The sequence below is a fragment of the Rhagoletis pomonella genome, unplaced genomic scaffold (assembly GCF_013731165.1).
Source record: "Rhagoletis pomonella isolate Grant_MI unplaced genomic scaffold, Rhpom_1.0 Rhpom_scaffold_00006, whole genome shotgun sequence".
NCBI lineage: Eukaryota > Metazoa > Arthropoda > Insecta > Diptera > Tephritidae > Rhagoletis > Rhagoletis pomonella.
The window spans coordinates 57,067,294-57,086,278 of record NW_023458560.1 but is presented as its reverse complement, the minus strand read 5'-3'; the positions used below and the strand labels follow the sequence as shown (position 1 = coordinate 57,086,278).

The window sequence follows — 18,985 nt, the reverse complement described above, 5'->3', positions numbered from 1 at the left end:
AATGATTTATGAACCATCCGTGAGGATGTGATCCAGATCTACATCGCAAAATCACTGACCCACACATTGTACCGACAAGACATCAACTGGAGTTCAATCCCCACCTAATACAGAGGAAAAGCTTCAACCGCCTCAAGAGACTAGCCTTGCTTTTGCATAATATCAATGTGTTTATTGTAGCAGGTTATCCAGACTCGACTCCGACTTCCGCTTGCGAAGGTTCCCCGCATAACACGAACCACCTCTTCTCATGTGCCAGTCAACTCGCATGACCGGCCAACACATCTCTCCCTTTGGTAAGACACCGTCAGAGTAGCCCGTTTACTGGTCTTACCGTTATTTGAGCTTGCCGACAATTAGGGTTCGAACGAGACTATCGATATTGAGTGTATAAAAATGAGTACTGTAATATTCGATACCTTATTTGTTGATTTTACTCGATACTTTGCAAAGTACTCGTAGTATTGAAAACTTTTTAAAAAACACAATTTTTAAAGTTTTTCTAACATTGGCAACCCCATTTTCTTTGCTTATATGGATTACTATCATTCAATTTTGTCCATCATTTAAAATAAACTGAAATTGCTTGTAGTCTGTTGCATAACATACACCAAATAAGTATAAGTTTAATGGCCTTATTCATAAAAATAAAGTAGGTTTAAAGAGCTTAATAAAATTACATTTTCATACATTTTTCAGTTTACAAACCTTTTTTATTTTTTATGAATAAAGCCTTAAAGCCACCAGTTTTGCGCGACTGCAGTTCAGACGTGTTTTTCTTCGCTCCGCGCTTATCTGGCTTTTTTAAGCGTTCTTTGTGAATTTTAATTCGCTTTGTTAATGCGAAACTCATAATATACTGAGATAGTGACTCTTAATAATGTGAATTTCACTGACTCAATATTTATTAAATGTAAAAATATTCATACAATGCCTTGCCTTTGTGGTCAAAAAGTTGATCGTACACAATCTAAAGTGCAGTGTGCCGGGTGTAAAAACTTATTTCACCTCAAATGTGTTGGTATTTTCCAGGCCGATCTGGACTTCTTACTCTCATCTAATAAGCCGTTTCTTTGCAAAAACTGTATGGATGACCGTCGTTCATCTCTCCGCTGCCCTTCAACAACCGTTGGTTCGGGTGGGAGCACTAGTGCTAAAGAAGCTCTTAATTCAGACTCTCTAAGAGATGTCTCAAGTGATATCGCTACTGAGCATGACTTTCAATTGAAATCTACACTGCTAACTGTGGTTAAAGAACTTTCTGCTCTCAGGGCAGAAAATGCTCATATCTTGTGTTTGCTAGGTGCTTTGCATGAAGACAAAATGCAGCTAATAAAGAAAAGTGATGATTTGCATGTAGAAGTTCGTGTTTTGCAAACTAAGCTAAGCGACAGGGATGCCGACGTATCGTCGTTGACTGCGGAGCAGTGTTGCCAGAACTTTTTGGGCCGACCGGCTAGATTGGCAAAAAAAAGCGGCTAAAAACGGCTAAAATATTTTAGTGAAATTTCACATAGACTCTGGCAAAAAACGGCTAAAATGTTTTAGTGAAAATTCACATGCTTTATTTAAATAAATCGCAAGAAACGAAAGACTAGTTAACACCATTAATTTATATCGAGTGTATATTCCTCATCATCAAATGAATCACTATTGTATATATCACCTGAATTCATTAATTTTAAGAGATCGTCATCTACAGTAAAATTATGGCAGCATTTTTCTTCACGTTTTAAACCGTATCTTATATATAAAATAGCGTTTAACGTTTTAACGCACATTGGATTTCTTTGCTTAGTTTTTATTATATTCATTGAACTAAATATTCGCTCTACTTCTGCATTACTTATAGGCAAAACAAGAAAACTAAAAACTAGGTTGGAAAGGTCAGCAAAAGGGTTTTCTACTAGGGCATTTCGAAATTGATAAACTTCGGCCCAAAATTTTACAGTTGAGTCTAAATTACTCCAGGTATGTAACGTTAACCGTTGCCATTGCATCTCTATGGATGTTATTTCGTCGGCATTATATTTGTGTTTTTGTTGCTGTAGTTGAACAAATACTTTTGGTTTAATTACTCTTAATGCATTTCCAACCGAAAAAAGTCAATTTTTTTTAGTGTGGCAATATTTGTAGGGAGGCGTTGGCGTAATTCCTTTATTAAAGTGATAATAAAATAGCGACCATTTTCTCGGCTTCGTGGTCAAAAGCGTTTGAGCTTACTTTTGTTTTTAAATACTCTTCAAAACTGTGATAAAACTGAGGAAATGGAGCAAGGTATGGTTCCAACGGGGAGCATATAGGATCAAATGTGTCCGCGCTAATAACCACTAGGGAGCATAGATGCGAAAGTAAAACATTGAGTTCATTAAAAATCTTCATTGGGTCTGCATTATTGCTTTCGAACAACTTGTTTACTTTTTGCACCTGAAAATTAGGCAAATAGTAAAATCGGCTAAAAACGGCTAACTTTTTTTTACAAACCGGCTAACAAATCGGCTGCCGGCTAGATCGAATTTTCTCCGGCTAGTTGCTATCAAAACCGGCTAAATCTAGCCGGAAAACGGCTAAAATGGCAACGCTGCTGCGGAGATAAAAAGCCTTCGCGGCATTGTTGACAACTTTACTGGCCTCAATGCAAACCGCGGTATTGCTGTTAACAAATGTAAGGAGATGATTGACAATGAAAATCAATCTCTTTTACGCTCTTCTCCATCATACCCAGCCGCCGGCTCTCTGCATGGGACTAATGTTACTGCTGCTCATGCTGAACAGTGTTCACCTACCCCAACGGAAACTCCCTCATCTGCTCCGTCTACTATGTGCACGGTATCGAATGCTGGTCTGCCCCCCAATGGGTCTGCTAAGCGCATGGCGCTCAATACCAATGTTAGCTATGCTGCTGCTGCTGCTGCTGCTGCTGCCGGTACTAACTCAATTAAAGCTAATGTTAACAGCTCTGTTATCACTGCTGCTGGCGCTGTTGTTGATGCCGACGTGGATGTTAATTCTTTGAATGCTGATATTGAATTTGTGCCTGATGCTGGTTCAGAGCCTGCGGTTTTTTCTGGCTCGAATGGTTGGAAAACTGTGCCTCATAAGACGAAAACACCGAAACGTCAACAGGTTGTGGTTGGTCGAAATAAAAACGCTGACCTCGACATTATCGTAAAAATGAAGTGGGTACATGTATCCGCTTTTAAGCCGTCCGTTTCTACTGATAAAATCATCGAGTATGTATCTAAACAGTCCGGTATCGACATTAAACATTTTGCATGCCACAAGCTTATTAAGAAAGACGAAGCTTTAGACAAGCTTCGAAGCATAAATTGCAAATTTGGAGTTTCGTATGCATATTATGAAGATATCTTGAAGGCTTCTGTTTGGCCTTCTGGTATAAATGTCCGACCATTCCGCTTTTTTCAAAGGGAAGCCCCTTCGGAAGCGCACAAATAGTTTGAATTCTGGCAACTGTAGCTCAGCCCCTAAGGGTCTTCAAATTTATTTTCAAAATATGTCTGGAATGCGGACTAAAACCAAAGAGATATTTTTATCAACGTCCCGCGTTGACTTTGTTGTCTATGTTTTTGTGGAAACATGGCTGAATGCTGACTTTCATGACGAAGAGTATTTTAATCCACCTTTATTTAATGTATTCAGGAAGGATAGAGATCCGGTGAAGACTGGCCACTCCAAAGGTGGTGGCGTCCTAATCGCCTTAAAGCGCTGTATCCGCTCGTCGTTACATCAATTAGGGAATCTAGATACTCTCATAGACCAAATTTGTGTTTGTGTCCATGGATCGCTTGGAAAATTATTCATTTGCACATCCTATATCCCGCCTAATAGTACGGACTATCTATACAGCTGTCATGTTGACAATATCGTCGATCTTTGTGAGCAGAAACCTGACTCTTCGTTTTGCATTCTTGGCGATTTCAATCTTGCAGATATAGTCTGCTCCGACCTACAAAGAAATGGTTTCCTGACTCCAACACATGTAAACAGGACGTACGAGATAAATTTTCTGGATAGCCTGCTTAGTTTAAACTTAATTCAAATTAATTCATTATCTAATAAGTTGTCTAAAATTCTTGACCTTGTCTTTGTTGATGAAAATTCAATATTTAACTTAGAGGAATGCAGTTTTCCGGTTAGTAAAACTGATATGCATCATGTGCAGGGTTGCCACTGACGAAAAAAAATATTTACCATCGACTTGAAAAAAATCTACCAAATGTGGGAAATATCTACCAATAACTTTTTTATAATTATTTAAATAAAAACTATAGTTTTATTATTTTTTTATTTATTTCTCTGTTTCCTTCAACCAAAAGCGGAAGTGATGAAACTAAAGGCAACAATGAAACTTTAATATTTGAAAAACTTCAACTCGAGTTATTATAGACAAATACAGTGACTCAAAAAAGTGATTTTTTTAATATTCGCAATATTTTTCGAGTAAAAATGTTTTTTGCTTTAACTAAATCCATAATCTATATATACAACATATAGAAAAATTCCAAAAATTTTCGTCTAAATTTCGAATTTTTTACTCAGAATTTTTAGAACAATTTGAGGTATGGAGTTTTAAAGCAAATACTATTTGAGTATAGCCAAAAATGTGCTGCTTAAAATTCTCATTGATTTTTTTAATTTTTTTACATTGATAAAAAATGGCGTTGATTTAATTCTTGTTGCGAACAATCATGGTGCGTAATTACATACTTGTAAATTTTTTCTTTATATTTAAATAATCATTTAAATTATTTAGGCAATCAAAAGCTCCTCGGGATTCCAGTAAAATTAGTTTTGAATGGAGCGCGATATGTTCGCCTTATATCGATATACATTTATACGTATGTAATTATATAAAAAGTATGCAAAGAAATTTTATTAATTATTTATTTAACTTTATATTTAAAGATAACTACGAAAAATAAATCGGGAACGGAAAGTTCATCAAAAATCTACCAAAATAAGAAAAAATTTACCTTTTTACCAACCCAAATTTTTTCTACCAATTTTGGTAACAATTTACCAAAGTGGCAACCCTGATCATGTGCCCATAATTATTTACTTGGAAATGTTTGATAATTTCACTGCAAGGAATATAACGTCTGGGTTCTTTAACTTCCGCGATGCTAACTTTCAGGCTTTCGATATTGCCTTGTCTGAAATCAACTGGCACTCTGTTTTTATTTCTAAGATCGTCTCAGAGTGTTTTGATTCTTTTGTGTGCACACTGAATAATCTTTTTTCTAAATATCTTCCGCTGCTGCCGCCTAGGATTCATAGATTACCCTGGTACACAAGTAGACTCAAGAATCTTAAAAACAAAAGAAACAAGTATTATAAACTACATAAAAGTCAGCTCGATAATGTTAATCTCAAGGCTAAATATATCTCTTTCATGAGACAATTTAACATCTTGGATAAATTTCTTTATATATATATATATATATATTAGTAAATTTGAGTCTGATTTGAAGGAAAATCCCAAAGCCTTCTGGAGCTTCATCCGTTCCAAATCGGGCTCCTCAAATATACCTTCCTGTATGTACTATAATGGTAAGTGTTCTGAGTCGATTAGTGATACTGTCGAATTTTTCGCTGAGTTTTTTAAATCAAATTTTGTCGTTGATGACAACTCCCACAGGTTTCCAGTTAACTCTTGCCCTCCACAAGGTTTAGACTTTGGATCGATGTCTTTGACAGAATCTGACATTATCAGAGGCATATTCTCTCTTAAAAAGTCTTTTAAATGTGATTCCGACGGTATTTGTCCCTTTTTCCTTAAGCAATGTCATTCCTCCGTTTGTGTTCCACTGTGTATGATCTTCAATCTCTCTCTTCGTTCAGGTGTTTTCATCGAGCGCTGGAAAGCAGCGTCCATCACTCCCATCTTCAAGTCAGGTCGTAGGAATGATGTTTCTAATTACAGACCTATCTCTAAATTAACTGTTTGCTCCAAGCTTTTTGAGAAGATGGTAATGGAGAAACTATCTTTTGCCCTAAAAAGTATTGTGAATCCTCGTCAGCATGGTTTTGTCGGTGGTCGTTCTACCGTAACGAACCTCGCTGTTTTTTCTGAATTTTGTATATCTGCGTTCAGAAATGGGTCCCAAGTGGACAGCATCTATACAGATTTCTCCAAGGCGTTTGATAAGGTATCACATTCAATTCGTAAATTAAGAAGCATTGGTTTCCATTCGGTTTTCTTAAATTGGTTAAAGTCAGATCTTACAAATAGAACACTGTTTGTTGAAATTGAAAACTGCAGGTCTTCTCAATTTGCCGCTACTTCGGGGGTGCCCCAAGGCAGTGTGCTTGGTCCGCTGTTGTTCGTCCTGTTTATTAACGATATCGGGTCCTGTTTCAATAACTCTGATTACCTGCTGTATGCCGATGATCTGAAACTGTTTCGTAAAATCAATTGTGTCTCCGATTCGCGGTTACTTCAAGAAGATCTGTTTAATCTCGAAGTATGGTGCCAAAAAAATATGTTATCCCTCAATATAAAGAAATGCTTCCATATGACCCTCGCCAAAACATCTAAAGTTTTTCTAACTAACTATTATATTTCAAATGTACAACTCGCTTCTGTTAATGACTTTGTTGATCTTGGTGTCGTTTTTGACTCTGGGTTCACCTTTGTTAATCACATATGCCATATTCTTCCGAAGGCTTACAGGAACCTAGCTTTTCTGCGAAGGCATGCGAAGGATTTTAAGGATCCCTATACAAGGAAAACTCTCTTTAACTCTCTTGTTCGTTCAAAGCTTGAATATGCCTCGGTTATCTGGAGTCCTATATATAATTGCCACGCACTTCGTATCGAACGTGTCCAGAGAAAATTTATTCGGTTTGCCCTTCAGCCGCTTCGATTCTCTGACCCTCTTCCGCCCTATATAGCTCGTTGCAAGCTTATAGATTTAAACTCTCTTGAGTGTCGTCATTGATTGTCCGGAATTACTTGTGCATATCGGTTTCAATGTCCCGAGCAGAATATTGCGGTTTGTCCCGCCGTTTTATGTTATCCCTGCTAAAGCTAATTATTGGGCTCAATCCCCGATTTGGAGGGCTCTCACTGAACTTAATGCAATTTCAAAAAATTTAAATATTGAATTTTCTATTAGTAGGCAGTCTTTTAGAAGTTTAATTGAATCTGTGTACTCCTAGTGTAGTTCTTAATTTTTTACCTATTAATTTTACTCTAGTCTGTAAGATTCTTTGTACTCATAGACTCAATAAACACTGAATTGAATTGAAAACTTTACTCAAAGTTAACGAAAATGCTGAATTTTTAGAAACTTTTTGAGTATGCAGTTTTGTAACCTATTCAACTTTACGTGTAGCCTACTACCGTTGACTTTTAATTCAAACTTGCACTTTATTATACTAAAATTGAATAGGCTACAAAAATGCATACCCAAAAAGTTTACAAAAATTCTTAATAACATTTGAAATTCGTGAAAGTATACATGGGCGTAGCCAGGTAGGGCAGGCGGGTGCTCGAGCCCTCCCCCCCTAACTTTCAAAGTTTCCTTATATATATATAAAATAGTACCCTGAAATTCCAGCTTAATAGGGTCGAGCCCCCCCCTAAATTTCATTCTGGCTACGCCGATGAAAGTATATATATATATATATATATATATATATATGTACGTATGTACATTTAATTAATTTCAGGAAATAACTAGATATACGATTGAAGAATAAAATAATTTTAGTATCCCAAAAAAAGTTGTGTAATGAGTAGTATCGATACTTTTTCCCTGATACTTTTAGGGCCGGTTACTCAATGTCTGGTTAACACTAATCTCCGGTTAAATATAGTTATCGACGTTACCGACTCCCTGTTGTATGCATGGAGTCGAAGACGTCGATAACGATGTTTAACCGCAGATTAGTGTTAACCAGACATTGAGTAACCGGCCCTTAGAGTATCGATACCATGAGCTCGATGCCAGAATGAGTACTCAGTATCGATACCAACGTCTGAAATTTCGAACCCTATCGACAATGATTGAAAGATTAGATTATTATCTCGACTGTTCGGAAGGACGTATCGGCTGCCCTTCCTGTTCCCTACGATAATTCATATTGCGGCCTCCTACAGATGTGACAAAACAACAGTTAACTTGATGTCTTGGCAAACTGCCATCCACTCGGTACCCAGTGTCTATCATCTGAAAGACTAAAATCTCCTAAACACTTCACGCATCATAAGCCAAGACGAGATTGGCATCTTTTCACCTACATAAGTGGATTAAGTGCCACGAGAAACCTTGCCTCGGACCATGGTTCAACCAATGTCTTTCGTTGCCCATCGCTGTTGAACTGCGCTAAAACTCCCTCATAGATTCGGAGAAACCTATAGGTAATAAGGTCAACTATAGGAGATAAGGTCAACTACCCTGCAAGAACAGTGACAATCATTTGACCGGTAAAATGACGGACAATACTGATAGAAATACTCGTCATTACTTTGTATGAAAGTTTCTATCAAAATATTAAGGGCAATGTGCAAAATTTGATGGAAAAAATCGCATAGGTACATGTGAATCATCAATGATATAAACATTGGTCACAAATGAATAATCATGCTTGATGGGATCTTAGGTCAGTATTGCCAAATCATACTTGCTATAAAAGTTGGTCAAATATGACTGATCACAATTGATGGGTTTCGAGGTCATATTAAACAACATTAGCTTTTCTCTGCTCATGGCATTATTAAAATTGTTTGTTTAATTTTAAAACACTTTAATTTTTTCTCTTAATACTTATCGTTGATTTCTTAGCACTTTCTCGGTACAAATTTCGACCGCGTCCTTTCGCTTCTAGAATTTTTTTTATTGTGATTTATAATGATGTACATATTTTCTTTTCTTGTGAACCTTTCCATCATCAGTGACAATCATATGACCAGTCAAATGATAGTCACCGAAAAAAATTCGTATTCTATCAGCATTGTCAATCATATGACAGGTAAAATGATTGTCACTGTTCTACCCGACTCGACTGGCATATACATTTTTGCATATGTGTTCATTTTACTTGTGAATGTGTTGGAGTTTTAGTCATTCGCGTCTGGTAGGTTAGGCAAGAAGATTTATGTGAAGAGCCAGTCAACTCCAAAGCTATATCTTTCGTAGCAAACATCGAAAAAGAAAATAGCCCATCTCTAAAAAAGAGGAAACGCTCATAAGTTGAGGAAATGGCTGAGGAAATGTCTTACGAATTCCCTAACGGCCTAGTCTCTTTGGTCTACGCAGTTGAAAATGTGGATATTGCGACAGAAATGTTTAGGTCCCTGGCAGTGAAAAAATTGTAATTTGAAGGCTGGCTCACTACGTTGACTCCAGCTGGCGGGAGAGAGCTTGACCTTGTAGAGGCTAAGCAGTATTAAGGAGAATACGCTCCCTTAAGCTACCCCCTGTTTAATTCTACGCTTCTTGTCCGTAGTTTTACGAAATACAACTGACGATTGACGTCCACACAGTTAACTGGTTATCCACCCTTTCGACCGAACGAAAGTATATATGTCTTGGAAAAGTTTCGCATGGTTAATCGTTTCGAATGATTTCGACATGCCAACCGCAATTAGACTCTATTTTCACATGGTAGGCGATGGTTCAGACTGTTTCGTTTTCTGTCAGAAAGTTCCTGAGACTTTAGTTCCCAAATTGTTATTCGAGAGAAAGTTCCTTAGACTTTTGTCCCCGTTTAGATCATTCCCAGAACGTTCCGAAAACTTATTTTCCCATTTTGTTCTCTTAGAAATGTTCCCGAAAGTATTTTTGCAATTTGTTCTCTTTGGGAACGTTCCACAGAGTTTGAAGAGAGAGAGAATGTTCCCGACAGTTTTGTTCTCATGTTGGTTTTGGTTTTAAAGCGTTCTTGGGAACAACACTACGAGAACAATATTTAGTTTCGATCTTACCTTTTGTTCTCGGTCCCTGATTTAATTTAATATAATTAAAAAAAAACTTATTGCTAAAAGGCGAACACCATAACACTAAGATCTCCTCGTTAGCAGATCTTTCGAAAGTCAGCAAAGAGCTTTCAAGATAATTAATTAGTATTGACAATTGACTTGCGAAATCCTTTGGTCTTTCGAAAGACTGTGGTGAATTGGAAGACCGTTGCCAGAATTAATCTGCAAGTCTCCACAGTTAAAGCCGACAGTATTCACGTTCACGTTCTATAGTTTCTAGCCAAGTGAGCAAACTCAAAGTAAATATGTATATGTACATATGCTTGGACATAAATATACAATAAATACATATGTATATGTTTGCATGTAAAGCATGACTTGTAAATTTGTTTATTTGTGTGAATGCACCTGGTGTGCAAATCTGTTGTCACGTTCCAGCACTCAAATCCGGTTTAATTTAATCCCCAAGAATAATAATATTCTGCATTGCAGCAACAAAAGCCATTTCAGGCAGTAAATTTACACACATTCATTCATAAATGCATTTGCATATTCAGAGCAAACAACTACATACATACATACATACATACATACATACATACATACATACATAATTCCTAACGATAACTTACCAATTTCATTGACCATAGTGGCGGTAGAATGAAAATCAAAGCTAACAAGCAGGAATATCCTTATACATACATACATATGTACGAGTATCTAATTCCAAACGCTGGCAACACTGCAACACGGACTTTCAATTAGAAAATCAATTATTATGTGCATATATGTACATACCCTGCAGGGAAACCGCGGACTAGTGAATCAATTTTCTAGTTCCGTACTAGGTCTTTATCGCCAAAAAGGAACTAGTCCGATAGGAACTAGATCCCCACCAGTCTAAAATCGGCGAAAAGTGGTACTTTTAAAAAACTATTTTTTTTTCACTAGAAATCTATATCTAAAGTGACGAATTTAGAAATGGTTCGGAACTATAGAAAACGGGATGCAGAACGAACTAGATCTTATTTGTCGAATTTAGAACTAATTCGGAACTATCGAATAAGGGATGCAGCGGGGGCTTGTTTACTTTACATAGATATGTATTCGGCGGCTTTTTCGTCCAAATACGCTTCTATTCTGTGCTTCGCAGATGCTTTTTCATAGCTTGGTAATACAAAACTAAAATTTGTGTTAACATTTCAACATCTTGGGACCGTCTAAGAAATAACAGCGACCACCTCTGCAAACTCAACTACAGCTAAAGGTATGTAAACGTACATTTCTTACAATCATGCAACCAAATTTAATTTCAAATTGAAAACACATTCCTTCCAAAATAACTTAAAATCGCACACACGGAAGAACCAAAAAGATTGAAAAATCATGATACTTTTTTCTTTCGCCTGTCGATTTTAGAACTGGTTCGGAACTATAGAATTTAGGACTAGTTCGGAACTATTGAAAAAGGGATGCAGCGGGGGGCAATTGACACTTCCTAGGACATCGCCATGTTTAATTCGCCAGTTGCTTGCATGCAAAAGAGATTTATCGCGAACCAGTACTGGGTCTAAATGTACTAGAAGCGCACCAGTTCAGAACTAGAGATTTTCCCCACAGGGTATGTGCATTTGTAGCCACCGTCGTACAACTTAAGGCGACATAATACGAGTACCCGTAAGCATTTGCGGGTGCAGAGCTGATACCTGTAGAAATATTTAGTAAGAGGACAGCAAACAGCAAGTGCGAGACAAATAAACAAGTAGCTGTTGCATAAACTTAGGCGTTCACACCTGCGCTGCACTACCAAGGGGGCCAAGTGGTGGAAGTGGTGGTAGAAGAAAAGGACACGCTTCCTAGTAGTTCAGTCATCCTCGTAATTATCAATTTCTAGTGTGAACGCCACAAAACATCGATATGACGGTCAGCAGTGGTGTTGTGAGCAAACTTTGCTTGCAGATGCTGCATATTTTCAGGTGCATGCAAAATTTGTGTGTGAGTATTTTTTTTTCAGGCACTAGATACAATTTCGGTTACATGATTAGGACTGTTCCGTTTTAGAATAGTATTGATTTGCTGCCTCTCGTGATTATCGATGTCTTATTCACTCGGCCTTAGACCCCATGACTTGGGGCAAATAAAAGGAAACGTTATTGACAATAAGACGATTGGCCGTCTGCTGCGCCTATGTGGTCGCCGGCAGTCGCCAGAGCAATATTCTCATAGTGAGCCTCTTGTGATCCCAGTTGAAGAGAATATTCTGTTGGATGGCTACCGCTTAGATCAACTGAACAGACAACACTTACTTGAAGCCAGCCGCCGCACAGTGGCGCAACCTATACCAGTTAGCCGGACAAAATTATTTAATGGGTTTAAACTATAGAAGTCTTTAAAAAGAGTAAATACTGGTTCGACGAGGGGGGTATATTGCGCGCCGCATGTGCGGCAGAGGGATAAAAGTGGTATTTTTGAGGTTTCTCCACTTAATCCAGTGTATCTTCCGAACTGCTAATTGCATAGAAAACTCAGTATGTAGGCTTTCACAACATGTACATACATATGCAAGCTGTTCTGAGTAGCGTTTTCATCGCTCTAGAACTCTTGAAAAGGAAAAAAATAGTTTTGGATATTTTGAGAAAAAAAAAATGCTTTAAAAATTGTTTGCGCCAGATTCACGCAGCATGTGGCAAAAAGGCAAATAAAAAATTGTTCTGAGAAGATTTTCAATAGTTCTTGAGTTCGTGAAAAGGAAAAAAAGGTTTTGCAAAATTACGCCGAAAAAATTAAAAAAAGTTGAATATTTGAAAATAATAAAAATTAAAAGTGTTCTCAGTATCTTTTCAGTTGTTCTAGAGTTCCTGAGAAGGAAGAAGGAAACTCTGCAAAACTACGCCGAAAAAAAAAACAATTTTTTCGAAAAGTAAAATTTTTGAAAAAAATAAAAATTAAAACTAATCTGAGTAGATTTTCAAAAGTTCTAGAGTTCTTGAGAAGGAAAAAGAAAGTTCTGCAAAATTACGCCGAAAAAAAAATTTTTTTTTGAAAAAGTTAAATTATTGGAAAAAATATAAATTAAAACTGTTCTGAGTAGATTTGAAAAGTTCTAGAGTTCCTGAGAAGGAAAAAGAAAGTTCTGCAAAATTACGCCGAAAAAACATTTCTTCGAAAAAATTAAATTTTGAAAAAAAAAAAATAAAACTTTTCTGAGTAGCTTTTCAATGGTTCTAGAGTTCGTGAGAAGGAAAACAAAAGCTTTGCAAAATTACGCCGAAAAATCATTTTTTTTTTCAAAAAGTCGCAAAAGTTAAATTAAAAAAAAAAAAATTTAAAATTGTTCTGAGTAGCTTTTCAATAGTTCTAAAACTCCTGCAAAATTATGCCGAAAAATATTTTTTTTTCAAAAAAGTCGGAAACGTAAAATTTTTGAAAAAATATAAATTAAAACTGTTCTGAGTAGCTTTTCAATAGTTCTAGAGTTCCTGAAAAGGACAAAAAGAGTTCTTCAAAAGTACGTCGATAAAAACATTAAAAAAAGTCGAAACAGTTAAATTGTTGAAAAAAAAATTAATTAAAACTGTTCTGAGTAGCTTTTCAATAGTTCTAGAGTTCCTGAGAAGGGGGAAAAAATTCTACAAAATTACACTGAAAAATCTTTTTTTTTCAAAAAAGTTGCAAAAGTTAAATTAAAAAAAAAAAAAAAAATTAAAATTGTTCTGAGTAGCTTTTCAATAGTTCTAAAACTCCTGAGAAAGAAAAAGAAAGCCCTGCAAAATTATGCCGAAAAATAATTTTTTTTCAACGTTGTTACTTAGCCGTCTAATCTCATACCAGAGGTGCTCTGCCTCCTCCTTTTCGCACTGGTTTGGAAAGGAATACTTCAAAACTACATACTTTCTTACTTAAGCCACAATTTTAACCGCAAGTTATTTACAAATACATAACTTAAAATTACAACAATTCTTTAGAACTGGTATCTGTTGGTATTTCATAACTGGACTGCATTGCATTAATTATTATGAAAATTTCGTATGCATGTATGTATGTATGTGTGTATAATATTTAATGAGTTAGAGCAGTGATTCCCAACCTTTTTGAATTGGCTATGCAAAAGTTTAAGTTTGTTAAAACATTTGTGAAGCATGTTTGAGTTAAGTTTGTTTGCTATCCGATATAAACTCCGGATGATTTAAAATATAAAAAAATAGAAAGTTGCCACTTGTTTGAAAAATTCGATTAAACTAATTGATAAAAAAAATTAAATGTGTATTACGATTGGGATATCGATCTAATGAGATTTTAGAAAGCATATATTTATAATATTAATTCGATTAAACTGAGAAGATAAATAACATATTACAATATGGATATCAAACTAGACAGGCTTAAGAAAGCTTGTTTTCCAAAATATTTCTGAAGAGTATTACCAACAGTTTGAAAAATTAATTCAACTAAATTTATGAGTTAAATGAAGTGTTGCAAAAAGGGTGTCAAAATAACCTTGTTTCAGAAAGTTTAGTGTGGAAAATATTTTCAAAGAGGATTGCCACCTGTTTAAAAAATTTTATTCAATTAAATTAGTAAGATAAATAAAATATAAAAATTTTGGTATCAAACAAAAGGTATTTTAGAAATCTTTGACCTAGCAACATTTTCCATTAGCGTGGAAGGAATACAGGTGGGTCGCGGAAGGTACCCGCTAATGGGTCGTGACTCACCACTTGGGAACCGATGATTTAGAGCTTACTTTATTTAATATTGTTACTGTGCCAGCAATAATTTGAAATTATGCATGAATTTTCACCACCTCTTCTGTCGCCTCCACATCGTGTAGTCCTCTGTAATGTTTGCGTAATTTAAGGCAAGTTGGCATCATTAGAGGCGCACAAGCCTGCTACTAGTTTATGTTTATTTGTATTGTATTACGTGCTTTGTAGCCAAATTAATTCACCTAAATTCATATCAATGTGCACACATTTCTTCATACATATATGTATACATTTACATACTTAGTATATTTATGTATGTATGTATGTTTTGAATTTGTTGTCATTTACATTTTACACTCGACTTGCGATTGCTATCAAAATATTATGCGATTATTTATACATAGTATATATTCTCTGTGTGCATGTATGTACGTATGTATGTATGTATGTATGTATGTATTTATGTAAAATATTAATAAACACATGCTATTTTAGTTGACTTAGACTTTACTACTTAGTTACTAATTCATAAAGGATGCTGTGTCTGAATTTTACATTTTTGAATTATATCACAGACCGCAAACCGAATGCATTGCATGTCTTTTACAAGTATTAAGCCAATAAAATTGTTAGAAGTGTTACTTACAATAAGTAACTGCATTCTTAATTATTTGAGCAAAATACCACACATTTTTAGACGTGCATGGAAATTGTAGTCTAGACTTTCCCCCTCCTCCTTGTCGCTGCAGCGGCGATAGAAGTCATTAACTCATCCACGCATTTCCATTCTAAGCGCAGAGTTAACTAACTAAAATTTGACTAATATTTCTTGCTAACTATTCCACTGTGCAGTTCCCGGCCATAGCCCCAAAGCCCGAGATCTCAAACTATACTCGTGGGAAACATTGCGATCAGCTACATTATAGTCCTGAACACCTTCCTGAAAAGCTGCTTACAAGAGTTGAAGGCAACTCCTCTCAATGTCTTTACTCGATCCTCTAAATTTTTTTTTTTGCAACTCACAAAAAGCTTAAGATTTGATACGAATCCCCAATACGAGTACGTCGTTTGCTAAAATAATCGTATGATTTGTTTACTCAACTTTGGTAAATACAAAGCTACAGACTTTATTCCTGGCCTTAAAGATCTTCTATTTTTCCTGTGTTGTGCTCAGTGCTCAGGCTATCAGCCTACCTCATCTCGGTCTCATTCCATAATGTTGCTTACCACAGAAAAAAGTTCCAAAGCATTGACACAGACCAATACTGTTATTCACTCCAGTTTGAGATTAAGGAGCACTGAGTTGTTAGTGGGGCTAGCCAAGAAAATGGCTAAATCAATTCTATCTGGGGCGTACTACCAAATTCTTCTGAAATATTTGTGATGACAGCTTCTATATGGGGAGGCTCTCAGGATATGCTGCTCAGATTCGAGTGATCTCTTAACGATTATAGTCACTTCATGAAGCGCCTTCTCAATGAATCGTCTTCCTAGACATGAATGCGGTACCTCAGTCATACAATCGCTGTGGAACATACCCCGAATGTGCACGCCGAGAGCACGCTGACAAGTTTTGAGAACAAAGGAAGTGAGGCTGGTTGAACGAAAATCGTTTTCCTCCAGATGTCGCGATGAAAACTACTCTCACTAGCCTCCATGCAAAAAGGGTTAGTAAGGGTCACACTGTGCAGATAGCCGTAAGTTTTAAACCATTTCGAGCAGAGGCCTGATTTTATGTGGGCCGCAGGTATTTTAGAACCCTTTGGTAATCCTATATAATCTTGTACGATAAATTTGACATCCTGCACTTGATATGTACATCAGACGTCTTTAAAGTCGTTAGACTTATTAATCTAAGTAACTTAGCATTATTGTGAACACCTTTCCCTGCTTCAGGAATAAAGATTACCTCAATTTTTCTTCATAATAGTGGGACATGATATCGCATAAGCACCCTTTAAAAATAGCCACCAAAACCGGAATGATCACCTGCGAAGTAATTTTCCGTCCAAGGTAGAAAGTGTACCTTTTCTACTTCAAGAAGGTTCCTAGAGTTGAGTAGTAGAGGTTTTAGAGCAACGGGTTGAATTTCGCCCACCGTATACAATGGAAAGTGTTTATTTACTTGTTATACTAAGAAGAATGTCCCAAGACACCTCGGCCGACTCGATCGGCAAAGCTTTAACCTGTTTATAACTATTTGTTGGCTGAGAGTGTTCTTTTTGGCGAGGGTCCTACTCGATGGATTTGAAAAATTCCTTTTAAGAGTCCTGCTGTACATACTTCTACAACATTCATTGAAAGACTTCGTTATTGGCTTCCGCAATTTTGTAAGTTGTAAAGGCCTTTCCGAAAGCCTTATTCAGCAGTCTATTCTGGACTTCAGCTCGTCTTTAGTGGAGTCGGGTTTCATCGTCTTTGTGCATCCCTCGCTTAACAACTTTACATAGAGAACTTCTTTCCGCCCACAGAAGTCTGGAGTAATATTAGAAAATATGAAAGTATGAGTACCACCTCTGACATTAGTTTCAGAGTTTCCTGAAAATGTATGCCTTGAATTTGCATCACAAACGAGTACTAATAGGGCTAGCACCAGTCAGCTTCTGTAAGGTATCGACTTTCTGTGGCCTTGATGCCACATGCCATGCGCCATGTAAGCCGATGATATAGAGTTGTGTCCGTTCATCAACTCCAATTTGATGATGATTATATCTGAAGCGATGAAATTGAAAGGTTAAAATGCTTTAATGTACTACTTGTTCAATAATAAAATGGGTAGCTGGGTTGCGTTCATAAAATACGCCTTGTCTGGTCTCTCGTAAAATATCGAATGTTCCACGCCGCCTTCCTACCTCATTAAGACCAGTAAGCCATCCGGGTCGACCTTAGAATGCCTAAGATTTGCATGCACCAATCTGATCGACTTTGTCGGCTTCTTCCTCTGAGCGTAGGGTCTTATTTTGCAAAAAATGGTTGGTGTCCTCAACTACCTCATCAACGTCTTCCTTTAGCCTGATGTTACCCAACAACTGGTTGGCGTCCTCGACATCAGTTTCAGGAATCGTCTCGTTTCAGCCGAATCTTAATGGTTTTACTGTTCTCACTCCGATGAACAGCTGGTTGTACATCTAACCCTCCTAGACTTGTCCACGCATATGTATGACCACCCAGTCATTCATCGGAATTTCTAGATTTTTCCGCTGTACGAGCCGCCCTAGTTTGGCGCTGCCTATGACCATCCTCGGCAGCCAGATGTAGACCTTTGGTCAAATAGCTATGTCTTTGGCCGAGCCCAGTTTGAGCCTTAAATCAATTCAAGCGTCGCCGAGTTTGGCTAGGTAAGTTCCTAGAGAACTCCTCACCGCACTTCAAAATCGCATATCCTTTCAGAGACTCGCCAAAATAAAATTCCGGAATAGGGTTGTACCTGAAGCTGATTTCTCGCCGACTCGGAGTATGTGCGTTTCGCCTATGGTTCGTATCTTTGGCGAGAATCTTCCTTCGAACTATTGCCGTTTACAGCCTCTATCGTGTGAGCTGATGTCGATGTTGGTTAACACCTCTACTCCACCATCACCTGTTTGCACTTACGGCACTCGTCCTCATATTTGCGATGTACATACAGATTTGGCCGCTGCGTTCGAAGAAATTTGGTGAAGAGTGAAGTAGGCCCGGTTGTACCTTGACTTCAGCGTCATCCCAGAAGACATGATTTTCCTCTTTTCCATCTTCTGGATGTTTCCTGAATCACTCAACGCAGCCTTCGAGGTAGTAGGGAGCTCATATCGACGGCTAAGTGGAATATGGACCTATCTCGGCAGCCGGTTCGAAAACGCCCTATCTCTGAAAATAGGGCGTTTTTGAAACAATTTCTGAAATAGGGCGTTCTTGAACCAAATTCTTAAGTAGGTCGTTCTTCAGCCACTTTCTGAGATAGGGCGTTTTGAGGAGGTTTTTAGGATCTTCCACTAAGCCGTCGATATAAAGTGCTATGCTTTTCACTCACCGAAAACTTAGTGGATTACTGACTGCAAAGAGAGCGATTGAGGCTGGTGTCGCGGGCTTCTGTGCATGGGAAATGCAGCCTACAATCACTACCCGACCTGCGGATGAAAACAACCGACTTCAGTTTAATACCCAGTACCCCTCTTAGTTCATGCTGCAGTGCCATAGCACCATTTAAGCCCCTTTCCCAGTGCGAAGAACACGATGAAGCGGAGTGCTTAGTAGTGCTTAGCCAATAGTCCACTCATCCTGTCTGTAACCTTGATACAAATTTCAAAAAGTCGCATCATTAGTAAGATTAGTTTGTAGTTAATAGTAATCGATTTGG

General features: G+C 37.2%; 1 protein-coding gene across 2 annotated transcripts in view; it reads left to right on the top strand.

Annotated features, from left to right (window-relative positions):
- LOC118740998 (cryptochrome-1) overlaps window positions 1–18,985 on the top strand; it is a 202,265-nt gene that overhangs the window by 3,769 nt on the left and 179,511 nt on the right. The gene's annotated exons all lie outside the window — the stretch shown is intronic.